We start from the raw sequence: 20,727 nt of genomic DNA, 5'->3' as shown, positions 1-20,727 counted from the left end.
TTTTTTAAAAAAAGCTGAATATAGTTGATGTACAATATTATATGTTACAGGTAAACAATATAGTGATTCACAATTTTTAAAGGTTATACCCCATTTATAGTTATTATAAAATATTGGCTATATTCTCTATGTTGTACAATATATCCTTATAGCTTATTTTATACCTAATAGTTTGTACCTCTTAATACCCTACCCCTACATTGCCCCTCCCCACTTTCCTCTCCCCACTGGTAACCACTAGTTTGTTCTCTCTATCTGTGAGTCTGCTTCTTTTTTGTTATCTTCACTTGTTTGCTGTATTTCATAGACTCCACATATGTGATAACAAACAGTATTTGTCTCTCTCTGTCTGACTTATTTCACTTAGCCTGTAATATTTATCTTCTAATCAACTAATTTTAATAAGCATAATTGTTGCTTTTATTACGTGATCAGGTGGATTCTCAATATTGGCTCACTGAAAGTCTGTCCATTCCGCCCTTCTTCTACATGAAGATATTGAAAGTAAAAAAAAACACAAAAAAACTACATTTCACATTTTCCAGATTCCCTTGCAGATTGAGCCTGAGTAAAAATTATCCAATTAGAATAACTCTTTTGCAAATTAGAAAGTACAATGAGATAGAGCCCATCTTCCTGGTGTCCTTGCCCTTTGCTTCTGAGAAGCAAACACATGGGGCTGTACAACTTTCCTGCAGCAAAGTTCTGGAGAATGGTATTCATTATTCAGCTCTTTGGATGAGAAGCAGTTGAAGAGGCAGTCCTGGGCCCTCTTCTTTGGGCCCAGATCCCTCCTTTGGATACCTCAGAGGTAGTAGGTACCCTGAGAGTTCACTCCTAAATTGTCTGCGAGACATTCCAAGAGCCCCAGCCTAGATTTGGCCCCTTCAAACCTTTCAACAATTTTGTAGATACCTTTTTCCCTGAATTCAATACCTTTCTGCTTAAAACTCCTAAATACTTTAAAGATCATTAGGTCTCTCTTTTGGTGCAGTGAACTCCTGAGTGAAATTCAAAATATTTAAAAATGAATAAATTAATAGAAATTCTTTATAAGCAGGGGGTTAGCAAACTTTCTCATAAAGGGTCAAATAGTAAATAATTTAGGCTTTGTGGGATATGCACTCGCTGTCATAAATGCCTAATTCTGAAGTTATAGCAAAAGCAGCCATAGACAATATGTAAACAAATGGACATGACTGCATTCCAATAAAACCTTATTTATAAAAACAGACCATAGTTTACTATAAGAATAAGATAACTCAGGTTTTAATAAATATTTGATTCAAATGTCTTGAAAAACAAGTCTGTTTTTTAAATGACATTATTTTATTCAATTCCATGACTCAAAATAGATGCACATACATTTCAACAATTTTCCTTTTGTTTTAGTAAATAACAGAAAATATGATTTGAGTTCTTGTGATTCATGAATAAAATGGCATTCTTTTTTGCAGAATCTGTGAATATCATGAAACTGATTCCATTCTAAAGATGTCAAAACATTTCTGAGAGTTCTATTAAATTCATTTTGTTTGGAATTTTATAAACTATTCTTAATTACATTTTGTGAAATTCTCTAAAATTAAGGTGTTTTATTTTCTTTGAAAAGAGACAAAGTTATTAATCTAACAAACAAATTATCATACTAAGAAATACTATTTTCAATACTAATTTAAGTATGTTATGTTTTATGCACGTTATGGCATGTTATTTTTGGTGTCATGTCATTTTCTCTATAATGTATAATTTGATATTGAATAATCTTTATGATTTTAAGATTCTATTATGCCTTTCTGCTTGAACTTGCACTTTTCATTGCCTTAGCCCCAAAGTGACTCATATTACTCTGTTCTATTTTTTCAGCCATAATAGTCACATGACCCCACAAGTGGGCTGGAAAGTTTGATCTCCCAAACACCCAGGAAGGAAAGGAGAACTCACTGTTGATGAGTCCTAGCAACGCCTTCCACATGCCCCTTCTAGATTCTAAACCCAAGCACAGTGAGTGTTTTATTGTTATATTTATTCCACCTACATGTCTGTCAAAGCAGCTAACTCATAACAGATCCTCAATAAACATTTTTTTGAAATATTGACAATGTCAAAGAAATTGACATCCACAAAAAATTACAGAAAGTATATATTTCACGGGTCCCAAAATGGACACAAAAATTAAAATATATCGATGTCACAAGAACTATTTTAACAATACCGATTATAACTGGTATTATAATAATACCAATGAATACTTATGATTATCTGCTCTGTGAAAGCACAGCTATATAAACTTATTCAATTTTCACCATAAATGTATGAGATAACGTTCTCCTTCATCCTGTTTTAGAGATGAGGAAGACTGTGGCACAGTGAGGTTAAAAAACTTGCCCCAAATCACGTAGCTAAATAGAGTAGATCTGGAATTTGAAGCCAGGTAGTTTGGCTGTGCAATGTGTGACTTTTTTCCCATGATGTCAAAATGCTAGAATTCATGAGCAAATCAACCATGATGGTATACATAACAAGAATCTTTCCAACCATTTTAAGGTTTAAATGCTTTAATTGCTTTAATGCTTTAATTTAAAAGCAATTTAAATTGCTTAATTATCAAGGACAAAAATAATTCAGGAGAGAAGTAAATAAGAATATAGAAAATATAACAATCCATCTTGTTGACATTGAAGTGTACTCCTCAGGTGAATTTACTAGGTAAAATAGCATGCCAGTATTAAAAATGAGTTATCAGAGATGAAAGAATTTTGCTAGTCAGTTAATGTTTCCTAAGAGATTGCTGTTTTAAGAAAAAGTATTGTAGTATTAATGAAGAAGATTCAATGTTGGTTTTACATTTTCCAATTTTAACCTTTAAATTTACTGTATACAATGTAACAATATACTCACAGAGGACACACCAGATACCAAGCACTGTTATACGTGCTTTACAACTATGAACTTATTCAATTCTAATAGATCTTTTTGACAATCAGCTTACTGATGAAAAACTGAGATAAAATAACATGGCTGATGTCACAGTTAGCAAGTTCCAGAGGCAGGATTCAGAATCTTGGCAGCCATTCTTAGTGTCCATACTTTACTTTCTATGCTCTTAAAATAAGAATCTCGTGTATAATAATAAGTAAATTATCATAAGAAATTAAAAATGTTTAGTTCATGTTCCCAGGGACAATGAGGATTCTATCATGGGTTTCTTAAATAAATAACACAGTGTTTCTTTGTTGAATAGCTTTTTACTAGCTGATTTATACTCTATCTTTGAAGACCTCATCTTGCTTGTTTTTTCCTATGTTGTATGAATATAGCAAGTGATTTGGATGCAAAGAGTTTATTTTGAGACATAATAATCTCAGTAACCGATTTTCTAACCATTCTCCTTAATCTGCCTCAGCTAAGTAGTATTTTGAAATGTAAGAAACACAGTGTTTTGAGTATAGGTTTTAAAGATAGGCTGGAATATTTGATACGCCAGTGTCTCACACAGTAAAAACAAAATGAAACGGACAAAGAAACAAAATCTTCCATCTGATGTAGAAACAACCGGGGAAGACTATTCCCTTTGGTGAAATCAGTGCAATGTGAAGTCTGTGTAAACTTGTAAGCATTATGACAGATGGGAAAGAACTCATTTAAATTTAAAAAACCTTGTGCCTTGCAAAGGAATTTTCTTAAGATAATTTGTATTCATATCTAAATAGTAGGAGCCTGAAGATTAAGCATTGCAATTGCCATTTATATTACAGAGAAAAATGCAGTCTTGAGCAGGTTATATGAATTCCATTTCTTCATTTTTCTGAATCATCCTCTTCTTTGAACTATTATTTGGAAGATGGTGTTGCTTTTTGTCTTTTATGGGGTTTCTTCACGTTGGTTGATGATAAAACGTTGCCATTTCCTTTCATCCTCATTATCATGTTCAGTGTTCTCCTTAGTTGGGTGCTTTTTGGATGATATTTTTGTCCTGCAGAGAGCTGCGGGACTCCCTCAGATCTGTTCAGGCATCAGAGCCCAATTAACAACGTTCTAACTATTCTTTTCATCTTAGATATGGGTAAATTAAGGTGTTTATCTCTAAGTAGCTAAGCATTGACTGCATATTTTTAAGTGAGTCTTTACTAAAAATCACAAAGCCTATCTCCATATTACATATCTAAAGAAGAGAAATAGAATATGACCAATTTTTATGTAAGAATTCATTTAATCATACTGCCCATTACTCAGTAGAGACAGCATTCCATTTATAAAGTTACCATTGGAATCATGTAAACTATTAAACTTTGAACTCTTAACAGCTGAATTGGGGAAAAGAAAAAAAATCCTGGACGATGGTGATTAGCCAGAGAAGAAGAATACATATTCTTGAGACCATCTGGTTTCTCTACATCGGCTTCTATTTGGTTATCATCATCATTGTAGTAGTAAGAACTCTGGCTAATGTAAGCAGCAAAAAAAAAGGACTTAAAGACTCTCTGGTCCCTCTGGTCCAATTAGTGGGAAGATGGGAGAGCCCAGCTTGAGAAGTAAAGTGGGCTAAGCATGCAGGCCCAAAGCCGCCTTCAGTTAAGGATGTTACTCAGAGCATCACCCACATGGGATCCTTGATAAGAACCTTTTCTCTGGACTCTCATTCCCACCATTGCTATGAATTGTTTCCTACCTATCCTAAAATCGTTGTCTTATTTTCTCAACCCTCAGAATTCAGGCAGGATTGAGTCACTGGCCTGGCCTCCAGTTTTCAAGGGGCAGGAAGAGAAACCTTCTTGAACTTGCAGCCTTGTGGACTCTGGCTCCCCAGAAGATATATACTCACAGTGGGGGATTTACTAGCAACCAAAAGTGTTTCTAATGCTCTTTAGTCAACCTTTTTGGACCCATTTCAGTCATCATTATCATATTCACAGGTAGTACAGTGTTGCAAAGAATGATCAGTTAACAAACAATTTGGATTCTAATTCAAACTCAGTCATTTACCATCCTGATGGTTTTGGCTAAGGAAGTTATCTTCTCTGAGCCTTTGTTTTCTCAGTTTTAAACTGGGATAATATTATTTTGTCTAGAATGTAAGGTCATTGTAAGGAATGACATGAGATAACCTGTGTAATATTTCTTTCCATGTTTGTCCATTAAAAAAAGTATTAAGGGCCTACTAGGTGTGAGACCGAAAAAAAAAAAAAAAAAGGAACAATATGTGTCCTAAAGAATGTATTATTGTGGGAACTCCCTGGCAGGCCAGAACTTAGGACTCCACACTTCCACTGCAGGGGCATGGGTTCGATCCCTGGTCAGGAAACTAACATCCCACATATCGTGCAGCACAGCCAAAAAATAATAATAATAATAAAATAAAACAAAATAAAATAAAAAGTTAATCAACATTAGAAAAAGAAAGTATTATTGTAAGGTATTTTAATTAACATTTTAATTAAAAATATATTGAGAATATGCATGTTCTTATTCTGTTTGAAAAATAAGACAAATAGGTGAAAAGTCAAACAACACTATGATAAATAAGAAATTTAAGAGAACAGAAAATTAATGCTAGGATATTCCTCCACCACCAATTCCTCTTCTGAGACATATTTCTTATCCTAACCCAACCACTTTTTTTGTGAGAGAGCTGGCATTCTTATAAAACCCCACCTCTAGGGGGAAATGAATGGTCAAATGTAACCAATCAGAACCCATTCCTGAAGCCTTTGAAGTTGGAACCATTTATAAAATATGTGCCTTGGTCAGAAAAAATCTTGTGTAGAATACATCAGTGTTGAATAAGGGATTCAGTGTATCTGTTAACTGGTGCTGGGGAAAGCACTGAAAGCAAGAAAGGCAAGTCCACATCCTAAGCAAGTGTTTATTCCAGTGAGGATTAAACATTCTTCCCTGGAAGAGGCCAGATTAGGTTTTAGCATTTGCCTCTGCTGTTGAAATAATGGAAACTCATTCGCAATATCCAGATCATCCTTGTTGAGAGGAAGCCCATGTTGTTCAGCTCAGGAGTCACTTTCATCTCTTTTGCAATATGACTTGACCATGTACTAACTGCGGGGGGCGGAAACTGGCTGGCTTTCACCAGAGAAAGTCATTTTGTCAGTCAGATTATTCGGTCTCCACAGTGGGTGCCCTCTAGTGGACATTTACACCGGAAATGAGTGTGTTCACACTCTTGCCCCTTCTGAAAGTTTCATTCATATATCATTTCCCCAGAATCACACTTTGTGACATTAATATTTGATTGTGCCCTGATCTCAAGAGTTTTCCTAGTGATGCAGGAAAGCTTTTAGATTACTATCCTGATAGGGAGGGGGAAGTTTCATTAGCTGCTATTTGACCCTTTCCACCATAAGAGTTTTTGCTCCATAGATCAAGGAACCAATGTGCATTTGTCCAATTGTTAAATATATCTATTCTCAATACACATTTGTGACTGGAGAAATAACCATACAATGGGTCTGTAGTCCCTTAGGCTCCACTGTGAAATTGACTTGGGCCAAGAATGGCATGAGCTCTGAGTCCCTAACAGACACCAGTAACTCACCTTGGTTTATTGCCTTAGGAACCTCTGGAGAGGGCATCAAGGGAGGTTTACGATATAGTCTTTGTTAATAAACAGAATCGTGTTCTCCCCAAATTCATATATTGAAGTCCTAACCCCTAGTACCTGAGAATGTGGCTGTATTTGGAAATAGGGCCTTGAAAATGGTGATTAAGGTAAAATGAGGCTTTAATCCAATATGACTAGTGTCCTTATAAGAAGAAACTTGAATGATAGACACCAGGGGAATGTGAGCATCAAGGGACAACCATGTAAAGGAGAAGCAAAAGGGCAGCCATGTGCAAGCCAAGGAGAGAAGCCTCAGGGGAAACCAAACCTACTGACACCCTGATCTTTGACCTCAGCCTCCAGAGCTGTGAAAAATAAATTTCTATTGTTTGAGCCACCCTGTCTATCTAACGCGGTGTTTTATTATGGCAGCTCAAACAGTCCTGGGTTAGTTTTCTACTGCTGCAATAACATATTAACAAATTTAGTGGCTAAAAAGAATACAAGTTTATTTTCTTACAGTCCTCTAGGTTCGATGTCCAAAATAGATCTCACTGGGCCAAAATTAAATTGTCATCAGGGCTGCATTACTTTCTCAACACTTTAAGGGAACATCTATGTTCTTGCCTTTTACAGCCTCTAGAGGGCACTCACAGGCTTTAGCCTGTGGCCTTTTTCCTCCATCATCAAAACTGGAAACTTTTTCCTCTGACCCTCTTCTGCCTCCCTCTTCTACTTTTATGGATCCTGCTTATTACCTTGGACCCACTCAGATAATTCCAGAATAATTTCCCTAAGTCAGCTGATTAGCAACCTTAAAATCCATGTACAAACTTAATTCCCCTTTGCCTTGTAACATAGCATTCTTCTGGGAATTAGGATGTGGGTAGCTTTCTGGGGGAGGATATTATTCTGCCAACCCTAAGTCCTATCACCAGCCATTGGTTATTCTTAAAAAGTGGTGGATATTTTAGCTATCACAGTTCTGGAAATGGGTATGATATTGAAATCTCCACAGTAATGAGAGTTAGGTTTCTGCCTAACAGACCCAGACATTTTCTGCTTATATAGGTCAAGTAGCCCTTAAGAGGCCACCAACATTCCCAGATAATAAGTATTTATTTCATTTCTAGACAATTAACATGAAGAACCAACTCTCCTTCCTTTCACAAATCTCCTGCTGGGCTGCCCATTTGCCAGACCTCATCAGAAGCCAGAGATCAAGAGAGCTATGTGTTTCAGTCCAAAAAGTCAACCTCTTGGGCAAAGTAGAAGGGTAGAGAAAGGTGGAGAGTGGATCTGGAGTAGTAAATGAGAAAAATTTAAGCCCACCATCTCTCACCATCAAATCCATTATCAAGTCCCATTAAATTTGCCTTTTAATATCTCTCTCCACTTCTCCCCTTTACCACTGACACCACCACCCAAGTCCAAGCTGCCATCCACTTTCCCAGACACCATTGCAGTAATTTCCTAACTAGTCGACTTGCGCTCAACCACACGCCCACATCCAATTTGTTCTCCACGTTGCACTCAGTCAACTTTTAAAACCCAAGTATGTCTCATTCATCCCACTTCAAAATCATTAATGTCTTTCCAGTGCTGTTTTTTTTTTAATTTATTTTTTTTTGGCTGCGTTGGGTCTTCGTTGCTGCGTGCGGGCTTTCTCTAGTTGCGGCGAGCGGGGGCTACACCTCGATGTGGTGCGCAGGCTTCTCATTGCGCTGGCTTCTCTTATTGCAGAGCATGGGCTCTAGGGCATGCGGGCCTCAGTAGTTGTGGCACGTGGGCTCAGTAGTTGTGGCTCACGGGCACTAGAGTGCAGGCTCAGTAGTTGTGGCACGTGGCTCAGTAGTTGTGACTCATGGGCTCTAGAGTGTAGGCTCAGTAGTTGTGGTGCATGGGCTTAGTTGCTCCGCGGCATGTGGGATCTTCCCAGACCAGGGCTCGAACCCATGTCCCCTGCATTGGCAGGCAGATTTTTAGCCACTACACCACCAGGGAAGTCCCTCCACTGCTCTTAAGATAAAGAAAAACTCCTCAGTTCATGGCCACCTACCCAACGCTCAGCCTTAGCTGGAACCTTGCTTGCCACTTCTTCCATTTTTACCCCGGCCACGTTGGCCTTGCTCTGGTCTTTGACACTCTTCATGTTCCTGTCTTTTTCATGCATTTGGATGCACTGTTTTCTGCACCCAAGGCAGTCTTTCCCCCTTTTCAGCAATTCAGTTTCCACTCCCTCTTTGCATGGTAAGTGTCCTTTTCCGAGTTGTCAGACTACATAGACACCCACTATTGCTTTTTGCCTCACTACACTTTTACTATCTTTCCTGAGCCCCACAGGAGATGCCAGGAACTACATTGCTCAGAATCACCTTCCCCATACGATTCCTGGTTAGAGTCGGCTAAAGAATAGTGTTTTCAAGAGATTTGGAAGTCAAAGAGAGAGCCCTTTATTCTCTGAAAGCTAATGGAGGCAGATCAAACAGCAAAAGACACATCTGAGCTTTGGAAGCACTCCTGGAAATCATCAGCCATAGCTTCTGAAGATATGGGAGAAAATGGAGATGTAGAGACGAGTAATTATGTGTGTTCATGAAAACTAAGGATCCAAGCGGCATAGTGGAAAGAACATCATAGAATATAGATTCTAGTTCATGCTCTGTCACTGGCCAGGTGTCCCTAGATAAATTTTTTGAAGAGTCTTTAAGTTCTCTCATTTTAAAATGAAGAAGTTTTTGCTATGAGTAGGAAAGAATATGGCACATGTGAAGTTGCTAGAAAGTGAATGATACTCAGTTTGCTGCAGTTCTCTTAGCTGTGGTAGAAAGTTCTGTTCTCTTTTGAGCCCCTAGCCTGACATCTCATAATGATTCCAGGAGACTTCTGGATACGAATTTGCTTAAGGAGGGAATTCCCTGGTGGTCCAGTGGTTAGGACTCCAGGCTCTCACTGCTGAGGGTCCAGGTTTTATCCCTGGTTCCTAAAATTCCACCAGCCGTGTGTTGTGGCAAAAAAAAAAAAAGAAAAAAAAAAAAAAAGAAAAAGAGGAAGAATTTGCTTAATGAATTTTGCTCAAGCTTAAATTGACACTTTTACCACATTTAAGCTTATTTAAACTACATGGGTCTGTCACTCTAAAGCCAAACTTCCCTAAATTCAGGGCATTCATGTTTTAAAAATAACACTTAAAAATATCACAATCACTTTTTTTCTTAACTGGCATTTTGTGTCTCTTTAATAAGACATGAATCACGAGGAAGGGGTGATTTGTTAATGTTGCTTGAGGGAAATTAGTCACTAGTATTTTGTACATACTCTACCCCCCGCTTACCCCTCACCACTTCCCTAACTATCCAAGGAACCTGTGACTTTTAGGGCTGGCACACACTTTCTTGACTTGCAGCATGTCTTTTGTTGAAAACTGGAGTTGATATGTATGTCAGGTCAGGTATAGGAACTGAGGTAAACAGCATGTTTGTGTGAAGTTGTATGGTAACCTCACTAGGAGTTGGGCTGTGTTTAATATTTGCTGGAGCTGGAGCTGTCAGAGGCTAAAATTTCCTCCAGTGTCTGTTTCTGTCTCCTCTGTAGTTTGGGGGTTTCCCTACAAACTTCCCTTAAAAAAGAACTTTGCAGATCTTTCAGCTGTAATCCACTCTTATCCTACTGGAGCCCAAGAGGCGGTAAGGTATGGGGGAGGGGAAGTGTTCTATAACTGATTAAATCCCAGTCTTTCACGGGACATTTAAAAATGCTTACTTTCCTCCCCCTCTGCCAGAGGCGCCAGTTGAGTTTTTGAGTTTTCTTGGCTCTTCGCTGTAAGAACCTGGTGGGGTTCCTGGGGATAAAGCCCAGGAAGTTTGGGGTCCCCCCGAGACTGCAGCCCCAGGAGACCCTTACTCTCACACTGGCCCTCACTCAGCCTCCAGCAATTCGTCCAAATTACAACTTAAGTGTTCTTGCTGGTTTAGGATTCTAGCGGTTCTGCTCCGGGTAAGCGGAACTCAGCTGTGAGTTTTTGTGTTTACCTCTCTAAAGTTTGCCCTGAGACCTCAGTTCTCTGGCAGCTCCAGGAAGAGTCACTGATTTTCAGTGTGTTCCGGTTTTTTTTCTTATTGTAGGGACTTACAGGCTCTTTAGATGTCTGCACTTTCTTTTAAAAACCATATGGTTTTTGAAACAGTATGGTAAAGTGCATTTCTCCAAGGAAAGTAAGTATTATAGTCCCTCTACCTCACTGAGTGTGGATTATATTAATTTATAATTATATGTGAAAACATAGAAACATAAATTTAGACCTAAATTCCATAGGTCTCTAGTTCTTAACCAACTTTTGGTTACAAATATATTTTACAAATTTAATGCATTTGTAAATTAAGTTAAAAAACCCTCCAAAAATACTAAAACTTTAATCAGTTGTATCACTTTAGGATCATGTGGGTGAACCAAAACATTTTTCATAGGCTTAACAGAGGGAAGATACACTTAGTTCTGATTCTGTACTTAGTCTGTTTATGTATTTTAACTTCAGCAATACTTTGGCAGGAAACTTCTGTTCATATAAAGTTATATAAAATGATACTGATAACATCAAGGTTTTTCTTATGATCATCAATCAAAAGCTCTGCTAGGATGCAATTTTTCAATACCAATTTTGATGAGGTATCTTTTGATAGTTGTGTAAAGGCTTTATATTCACATGGAGAGATGTGTCCAATGCAACATTATTAAAACTTTTAATTATTAAAACAGTAAGTAGATAGTAAGAATTACTATCTAACTATTATTTTGAGTCCAGAATAGGAAGAAATATTATCTTTGTGCAGATTTATCATGTAAATATATGGTATCATGTACCTTGTAACTAATGACCTGTTGCAATTTTAGACATTCAAAAGTATCACTTTATGAGTATAAAATGTATCTTCCTTTGAGTTCAGCTTGCATTCTTCTACCACAATGAGCGCTGTGAGACTCAAGTCAGTTCTTCCAGCCCATATCTTTATTTAACCGTGAAACTTTATTTGAACATTGGACATAATGTTATATAGTCTTTAATCTAGACAAATATGTCTGTAGGCAACAAAAACGAAGTCATGGAATCCCATAGCAGTAACTGATGATAAAGCAACTATTCTGATGATCTGGAATATGCCCATGTTTGTAGTTTGTTTTCAATATAACATTTGTGCTAACGGCCCCTGATAATACACACACTGATCTCAGACTGAGAAAAAAGTGTTTGGCCAAGTTTTGAAATCAGACTTAATTGGGTTTGAATACCAGCCCTGATGACTCATAGCTCTATGATCTTCACAAGTTTACTTAATATCTAAGCCTCAATTTCTTAATCAGGAAAATGACCTGACAAAGTTGCTGTGAATTCAAATGAATCAATGAATGTAAAAATCCATTCCCTCCCTCTGTTCTTTCCATGAATCATTAGCTTGACCTGAACATTTTCTACCTGTTTCCCTGGTAAGGTATCTTACAGAGAGTAAGACCTAATAGATAATATCTATTATATGATATTCTGTACACACTCACAGAGATTTGTTTGTTTTAAATGAACGATTAGGTTGAAGAATGTGGAAGTAACCAAATAGAGAAGTCATTAGCATTGTGGAAATAAAGATATATACATAACAATATTACAGAGACATCCTTGAAATATAGCCCACTCTGGCAGAAATGAACCTCATTAGGGTAGAAAGCTGGTGGCTTCGCTTGTTATTTCGAGTCTGACTTTTCTAATCATGTAATATTGACAGGGCTATCCAAATTTAGCAATATACCTAGGGATTCTTAAACTTCAGATTTTTTTTAAAGACCCCCAAAGGACCATAGTCTAATAAGATGTGTATAGAAACAGTTATAAAGGAAAGAGAGTGAGTTCTGATGTTAGTCTCCAGTTCCTCTTCATGAAGAATTTGGTGAACTAGTGTGATTAAGGAATAGCCTTCATGCAGGTCCAGCCTGGGTCCACGTCTGTGATCCTACACTTGTCTAAAGCTGCCTGACCAGCCTTTGTGCTGCCAGCTTCAACACCTCTGTTACTACTGTTGTTAGCCTTTGCAGTAATGAGAATGGCCGTGGGACACTGCTACTTTCTTTCTCTCCAGCGGTTTGCACTGTTCCTGCATTCTCTCTACCAGGCATGTTATCTCCTGGGGTGGGGGGGTTAGTGTTCTGTGGTGCCCATGGGCAAGGCAAGGTCATTTTGACCATCTTTTGGTAGAAAGTAGGATCCCTCCCTGTTTGGAGCACCAAGAAGTATCCATGGAATATAAATTAAACACATTCCCCCAAAAGAATGGATCTAAAAATTAGCTCATTCGTGTAATGTTGTTTTTTATTATACGTGTCCTACTGGAACTTGAATGTGATTAAATAAATGAGATTAAAAGTGTAAAACTCTGACGGGGTAGAAGATGAAGGTCACTCCTTTGCTCTTATTCCATGCCTGAGACCCCTTTCCTCTATTATACTCTTGGGGAAATAAGTAACTTTTTAGGTGCTCAAAAGAGATTGATAGTTAATGCTAACATCACTATAGACAGAGCTGAAGTGAGCAGTATGGGATTACTACTTTTACTTAGTAGGAATCCTTTCCTCCTGTGTTTTGTGTTTGAAGCTAGAGATAAGGGGTATAGGGAAAAGGATTAAGAAAAACAAATCACTTAAACATGGAGTCTTCCCTCAAGGTCATATAGTATGAAAGAGGTCATGAGAATTAGTGGAAGATAATGAGATTAATAGAAGATAAATAATAATAGGAATGTTATAGAAGGCAGACATATCTTATTAAAAGGAAAAGATCAGCCTGCCCTACATTATGTACACTGTTACATTAACTCTGTTTCTTTTTCATTTTACTTCTCTTTTTCTTTTGTAAAGTCCTAGATGGGAAGAGGAATGAGTTATCTGACCAATTTAGATTTTGCAAACTTGTGCACTGAGGAGAGTACTATGGAAATACATTGTTAAGAAAGATTTCCAACATACAGATGTGTCATTTCCTTTCTTCATGTGCCATGCTGAAATATTATGTGATAAACGTTTTAGGTTTCAATTGTTAAGAGAGGGAAGTGGATAAATCAGTGCTGCCGTCTTCAGGACACACGGTAAAAGAAGTTTACTTATGCTTTTCCCAAATTGCTTCTATTGAGTGTATGTGTGTACTCTGTGTGTTTGTGTGTGTCTAAACGTATGTGTGTGTGTGATATGTGAGAGATATATACATATGGGGTCAATAATTTGTGGTAGAATTTTTTTATCCTATCCCTAATTATTTGATTTGATTGTTTCAGTGATAGAGATTTCTGCTAGATTTTCTGTGGGTGAAAAATGTATATGTGTGCTGAAGTGGCAGGAGGTTTTTGGCGTATAATTGTGCATATTTTATTACAAATTATTGGCTTTATTCAAAATATGACTAAATACATTTTAATTAGTCTCATCTTCTTAGTTTTTACATAATACTTTTGACTTTGATACTTCATATTGTGTTTACTGCTCACATAGCAAATCTTGGTTGGGTATCTATTATGTGCACTTCCCTGAACTAGATATAGGGAATGGATATGAAAAATATAGTCTCTGTCTTCAAGAAGATCATGATCTAAGGCAAATTGGCATAATATAATTTGAGCACTGTAAGTGGTGTGAAAGTGCTCAGTATAACTACTGTGGGGGTACAGGAGAGGCCAAACCTATTTCAAGAGGAGAAAGAAAAATCTTCATGGAGGTGTTAGAATTTAAGTTCACCTTGAAGAATGATTAAGATTTACACGACATAAAAAATGGGGGTTAGGCGTCTCATTGGCAATGTGAGAATAGTGATAGAAAAGTCATAAAAGTGAGATTATAAATGTTTTACACAGGGTTTAGGGGCTGTTGTTCTGGTAGTACACTGCCTACCTTCAGGCCCCAGCTCCCCCTTTCCCTAGCTGTGTTACGTTAACTAGCTACTTCAGTGTTTTAGCTCTTGGTTCCCCAACCTGTAAAATAGAGAAAATACCTCATGGTGCTACTGTGAGGATAAAATAAGAAAAGTTCATGTTAAAAAAAAATGGTGTTTTAAAATAATGGTGATTCATTTATTGGTGGTTGTCTGTGTACTAGACAATTCACAAAAGTTATTTTTAATCCTCATAATAATTCTTTAAATTGGTATTATAACCATATATATGGTTATATATATAGTCATGTGTATGTATATATATATATGTATATATATAAAGAATCTGCAATCAAATAAATTAAAATATTTGCAAAATCACATAGCAAGGAAAGGACACAGCTAACGTTCAAATCTAGACCTCACATTAAAGAACTGATGCTCTTTCTCCTTCACTACAGAGGATGAATATGAGTAGCATCAGGGACAATATGGATGTTTCCAGGCCTTACCTTAATCCCTCTTACGGATGTGTTCTGTAAGTGTAGAGCTACTGGTTTCACAAACATGTTAATTTTATGTTCACTTCATGTGGGTTTTTAACTGTTCATAAAATCAGAGTTTTTTTTTTAATAATAAGATTACAAAGTTATTATTTACCCCAAATGTTAACAGTGAAATTAACATTGAGAGTTTGAAGATAAATTCAAATAAGACATAGTCTTACAAAAAAAAAGAATGTGCATTAAATTATATTACATAAAAAATGTATTTTTTCATATCTATGTAAAGAAAGATACCCTGGGGAATGTATGAGCAATTGATATGAATAAACAAAAACTCAAGAAGAAAAATAAATAGTAAAAAATTACATGGAAATAGCCTTTCCACACTAAAAGTAAAAAAAATGCAAAGGAAAGCCACCTTAAGGTATCATTTAACTCTTACTAAAACCTAAATAGCTCTAAAATAAACATTGTTACTGAATAGTGGTGAATTTGGTTTAAAACATAAGTGACTGGAATCTTTGTGTGTCCAATCTTTTTAAAGAGCAGTCAGACAGTAGATACTAAGAAGTTTGAGATAGTCTTCCTGTCACCTGGTAGTTCAACATATAGTGAATTATCCTAAAGAAACATTTCAAAAGAAGAAAGCTAAGTTATGAAAATATTTATAGCATCATCATCTATACTAGTTAAACATTGCCGGGCCTCCCTGGTGGCGCAGTGGTTGAGAGTCTGCCTGCCGATGCAGGGGACGCGGGTTCGTGCCCCGGTCTGGGAGGATCCCACATGCCGTGGAGCAGCTGGGCCCGTGAGCCATGGCCGCTGAGCCTGCGCGTCCGGAGCCTGTGCTCCGCAACGGGAGAGGCCACAACAGTGAGAGGCCCGTGTAACGCAAAAAAACAAAAACAAAAACATTGCCCTCCGAAGAACAGGGAACATTTTTTTAAAAGAATTATAGGAAGATGGCTACATAAATAAGATACCTATATTTGATGAATTATTATATAGCCCATCATTTTAAATTTGAAAAAATAGTTCAAAGTATAAAGATATTGATATGATTTTAAGGGAAATGCATAAGACCAAATGATAATGTACACTGTGGTATCAATTTGTAACGTGTATACACTCAATGTTTTTCTTCTATTAGGGTGATGGGATGATAGAAGTTTCGTCCCAACTTATCTTTAATAGTGTTACAATGTTTTTGTAATAAAAACAGGAAAAAAGAAGAGTGTGTTTTCAAACAGAAAAACACTGAAATTCTTTCCTTGTTTTTCCTGTTGTAGCTTCTCTAAACTTTTCACCCACTTCATGAAAAGCTGATATTGCAGAGACGTGTTTCACTTCTCATGAGAACATGCTTTCAGTAGATTATATGGACTCAAACGATTTCATAATTCTTTGTCAGTGCATTGACATTTGTTAGGAATAACTTTATGTGAAGTTACTTTTCTTCTTAACTTTGGAAAAGGCATTTAAAGGCACACTTGGATTATGTGAATTGTTCACTGGCTGATAACAAAACCTCACATGTGTATATTCTCTAACATTACTAAAAAATTTATACTGATGGAGTAAGGAACTGAAGGAATCTGGTAAGTCTCACGAATGTCTTTGAGGCAGAAGTGGGAACTTTGGGGGTGAGATTTTTTGTTTCAGTTTCCTATTTACACACAATTCAGAGAAAAAAACTTTTATTTCCCAAAGTGTAGCAGAAGAATATTTTATATTTCTGCATTAGTGAAATACAGACTTTTCTTGAGGCATAACCCCAGGTATAAAATCCAGTCATCTTGCAAAATATTTTGTCTTTCATTTATTTATGGAATTTCTCCTAGTGATGAACACATGCTAAGTGGCAGGAACTCTCTAGTCATTGAACCAAAGAGATAAAAACTCCTGAATCATGGATCTAACTTGTGCAAAAAGAGACAGACAATAGACAAGATAAACAAGGGAAATGTATTTCATGTTAGACGGTGGTAAGTTTGGGGCTGGAAATCAAGGCAGGAAGGAGAAGAGGAAGTGAAAGAGGTAGGTTGCCATTTTAAATCTGATGCTGGAGAATGGTCTCTCTGAGCTAGTGAGCTTTTAGTCAGGACCTACACGAGATGGGAGAGTGTTCACATGTTTTGAGCAGAGGAGTGATATGATCTGACTTACTTTTTTCAGAGGAACATTCTAGAGGCTGTGTGGAAAGTAAAATGGAAGGAACTGAATGAAGCTGAGAGACCACATAGGGAGCTATTAAAATCGTCCAGGTGAGAAAGGTGATGGGGCTTAAGCCAGGATGGCAGGAGGGGAGGTGATGAGAAGCAGTCAGTTTCTGCTTAGGGTTTGAAATCAGACCAGCAAGATCTGCTGGTAGATTGGAGGTGGAGGATGACAGAAAGTGGGTGACAAGGAGACCCCTAGGTTCGGGCCATATTAGAAATCCAGATAGTGGTGTTGTTAGGGAGATGCATATCCAGGTCTGGAGTTAAAAGGAGTGGCCTGGGTGGGAGATGAAGATGGAGAGTCATCAGCCATATAGATTGTATCTAAAGCAATGAGACTAGTGAACTCACCAAGGGAGTGAATAAAGATAAAAATAGGACAAGAACTGAGACCAGGGACACTCCAGTGTCAGTAGTTTGGGAGGTGAGAAGAGCAAGCAGGGAGAAATAGCCCTGTCCTCAGTGTACTACCTCAGTACTATCTTCAGCATCTCTTCTCAACAGAAAAGCATGAGCATGGCTAGATTTCCGGTATACACTCAAGGCATTTCATTTTTATACATTTACCGCTTCTTGATCTCTCAGCATCTGCTTCTGCCTCTACCATACGAGTAATACAGCTCAAATTCCATGTGGCAGGTTATGGGTGACCTGCATGTCTTGACATTCTTTTCTTTTTTCCCTGACTCTGACTTCCTGTTCTACAATAGTGTCAGAGTTTCTTCCGTATTTTTAGTACTGCCATTCTTTCTTTACTAGCCTACTAAATAGGTTTGTTTATATCGGCCATATTTTTTTCCTGAAAAATAATTCCTACTGTTTGATTTTTTTTCTCCTAGTCTTTGTTAAAGTGCTACATTTTGATACTTGTTCATCAACTCTTTTGAATTTCCTCCTCCTTCTTAATGCCTCTCGGATTTGCCTCTCAATTGCCTACCCCACTGCTACTATCTAAGATGCCTGGCTGGGTAGATAAAAATGAACTGAAATCTAAAAATTGGGATTGAGTAGAAGGAATGGCTTTGAGGAAGTCAGGAGTTGCTGTGCTACCAGATATGGGTCTTTGGGTGAGAGTGGTCTAGAAAAAAGTCCTGGCCTCTGGTTTGAATGACCATGCTTTTCTAGCACTGCCATATTAATTCTGTATTGCCATACACCTGATTATGTCATGTATGCCTTGCTACACAAAAAATAGTAAAAAAAATAGTAAAAAAAAAAAAGAATGATTATAATAATAAACAGATGATATAAATGGGTGGCATGTGAACATCAAAAATCCTGGAAAAAGAAAAGTTAGGTTGATGTGGAAAGTACACCATTGTAGCTAGCTGTATTATTAAAAAAAAAATCTGATTCTGAGACATGAGATCTGAGCTGGATATATTGGCCTGGTCAGGATGCAGATAGTGGTTCTGCCATGGAAATAGATGAGATTCTCAGCGAGTATGGAGGCAAAGAACAAAAGAAAGAAATAACAGAAAATGCCAACAGTCTTATGACAACGTCATCTATGATTAACTTAATCTATTTTTTAATGGAAAAAAGTATACTGATATTTCATACAGATCATGATTAACCCTTGTTATACACTGCTCCAGAAAACAAAACTCATGGTGCGCTCAGAGTAGCCAAAGGGAAATAGTTTTCATTCATCATGCCACTCAACAGATTTTAGTGTTCATCTCCCTTTCAGCCCTCTATACCTCTATAGCCCAGATATTTATTTATTTGTTGGCTGCACCACCCAGCATGTGGGATCTTAGTTCTCTAACCAGGGATCAAACCCATGCCCTCTGGAATGGAAGTGTGGAGTCCTAACCACTGGACAGCCAGGGAATTCCCAGATATGGTCATTTAGTCTAATCCACTTGTAGACATTTATTAGAGGGTTTTCTTTTTCAGTTTTAATAAATCTACCCAAAGAAATCACAGTTTGAAATACAGTAATGTAAAAGATGTATATTATCATCTAAAGCCCATAAAAGATAGATCAAAGGGTAGAGGCCTAAAGAAAAACAAAATTGAGGACTTCCCTGGTGGTGCAGTGGTTAAGAATCCGCCTGCCAATGCAGGGGACAAGGGTTCAATCCCTGGTCCAGGAAGATCCAACATGCCACGGAGCAACTAAGCCCATGTGCCACAACTACTGAGCCTGCACTCGAGAGCCTGCAAGCCACAACTACTGAGGCCCGTGCAAGCTAGAGCCCGGCTGCCGCAACTACTGAGCCCACGTGCTGCAACTACTGGAGCCTGCACTCCACAATAAGAGAAGCCACTGCAGTAAGAAGCCTGCTTAGTTGCCCTGCGGCATGTGGGATCTTAGTTCCCCGACCAGTGATCGAACCCACGTCCCCTGCATTGGAAGGCAGATTCTTAACCACTGGACCGCCAGGGAAGTCCCAAGAATGTTTCCTTTGTATATAGGTGAAAATGGAGTCATAACATCTCAACTATTAGAGGCAAAGCCATAGTCAAACACGTGGAGAAGGGGCTGGTAGACAGACTGACAGGAAAAGATTTCTAGGTACATAGCAGGGGTGTCTAAATGTATATACTTTGTGAGCCCATCCTTTATAAACTGAGTTCAAAGCTTAAAAGCTTTGCCACAGTCCTAATTGCTTTTTTTTTTTTTTTTTTTTTTTTTTTGGCTGCGTTGGGTCTTCATTGCTGCACTCGGGCTTTCTCTAGTTGTGGCGAGCGGGGGCTACTCTTCGTTGTGGTGCGTGGGCTTCACATTGCGGTGGCTTCTCTTGTTGCGGAGCACGGGCTGTAGGAGCGTGGGCTTCAGTAGTTGTGGCGCATGGGCTCTAGAGCGCAAGCTCAGTAGTTGTGGCTTGCGGGCTCTAGAACGCAGGCTCAGTAGTTGTGGCGCATGGGCTTAGCTGCTCCATGGCATGTGGGATCTTCCTGAACCAGGGCTCGAACCTGTGCCCCTGCATTGGCAGGTGGATTCTTAACCACTGCACCACCAGGGAGGTCCCCCAATTGCTTTGAACTGTAGTTAATAGTGAATGTTCCCAGATAATCATTTATTTAGCTTCACCTCTGCCTAAGAAAAGATAATGTAAGTTCTATAAATTCCCCCTCTGCCTGCTTCCTCCAGAGTGGCTGAAGCATTTAAAGCACACACTCCTTGGTCAGATCAATAGGATTTACGAAAAACTAAGACCAGGTTACAGAATGATACAGGTACAAACTGCAAAATAAAGAATCTCCTTGGTAATATTTAAAAAAATGTATTGACAGGAGTTGAGTCACATCCTTACTTGTCAATACCTCTTCCCAAAGTAGGATGAACGTTTGCATATGAATGATTGTCCTTGAGTTTCTGGAGGAGACATGAGTTTGATGTCCTGGAGCTGCCAGTGCACTCAGTTACAACTTCAGCTGTGCTAAATCCATAACTCAGCATTAGAGAAAATAAGTAATATCAGAAGATGTTGGCTTTAGGCTAAATTTATCAACCAAATGAACTGAACTCTTTCCAAGAAGAAGTCATACAATTTCTTTTCATGGCAAATGTTCTTAAAATGCAGTCCTCAG

The sequence above is a fragment of the Mesoplodon mirus genome (genome assembly GCF_964341445.2).
Source record: "Mesoplodon mirus genome assembly, chromosome: 20".
Taxonomy (NCBI): Eukaryota; Metazoa; Chordata; class Mammalia; order Artiodactyla; family Ziphiidae; genus Mesoplodon; species Mesoplodon mirus.
Note: the sequence above shows the minus strand (reverse complement) of the source record.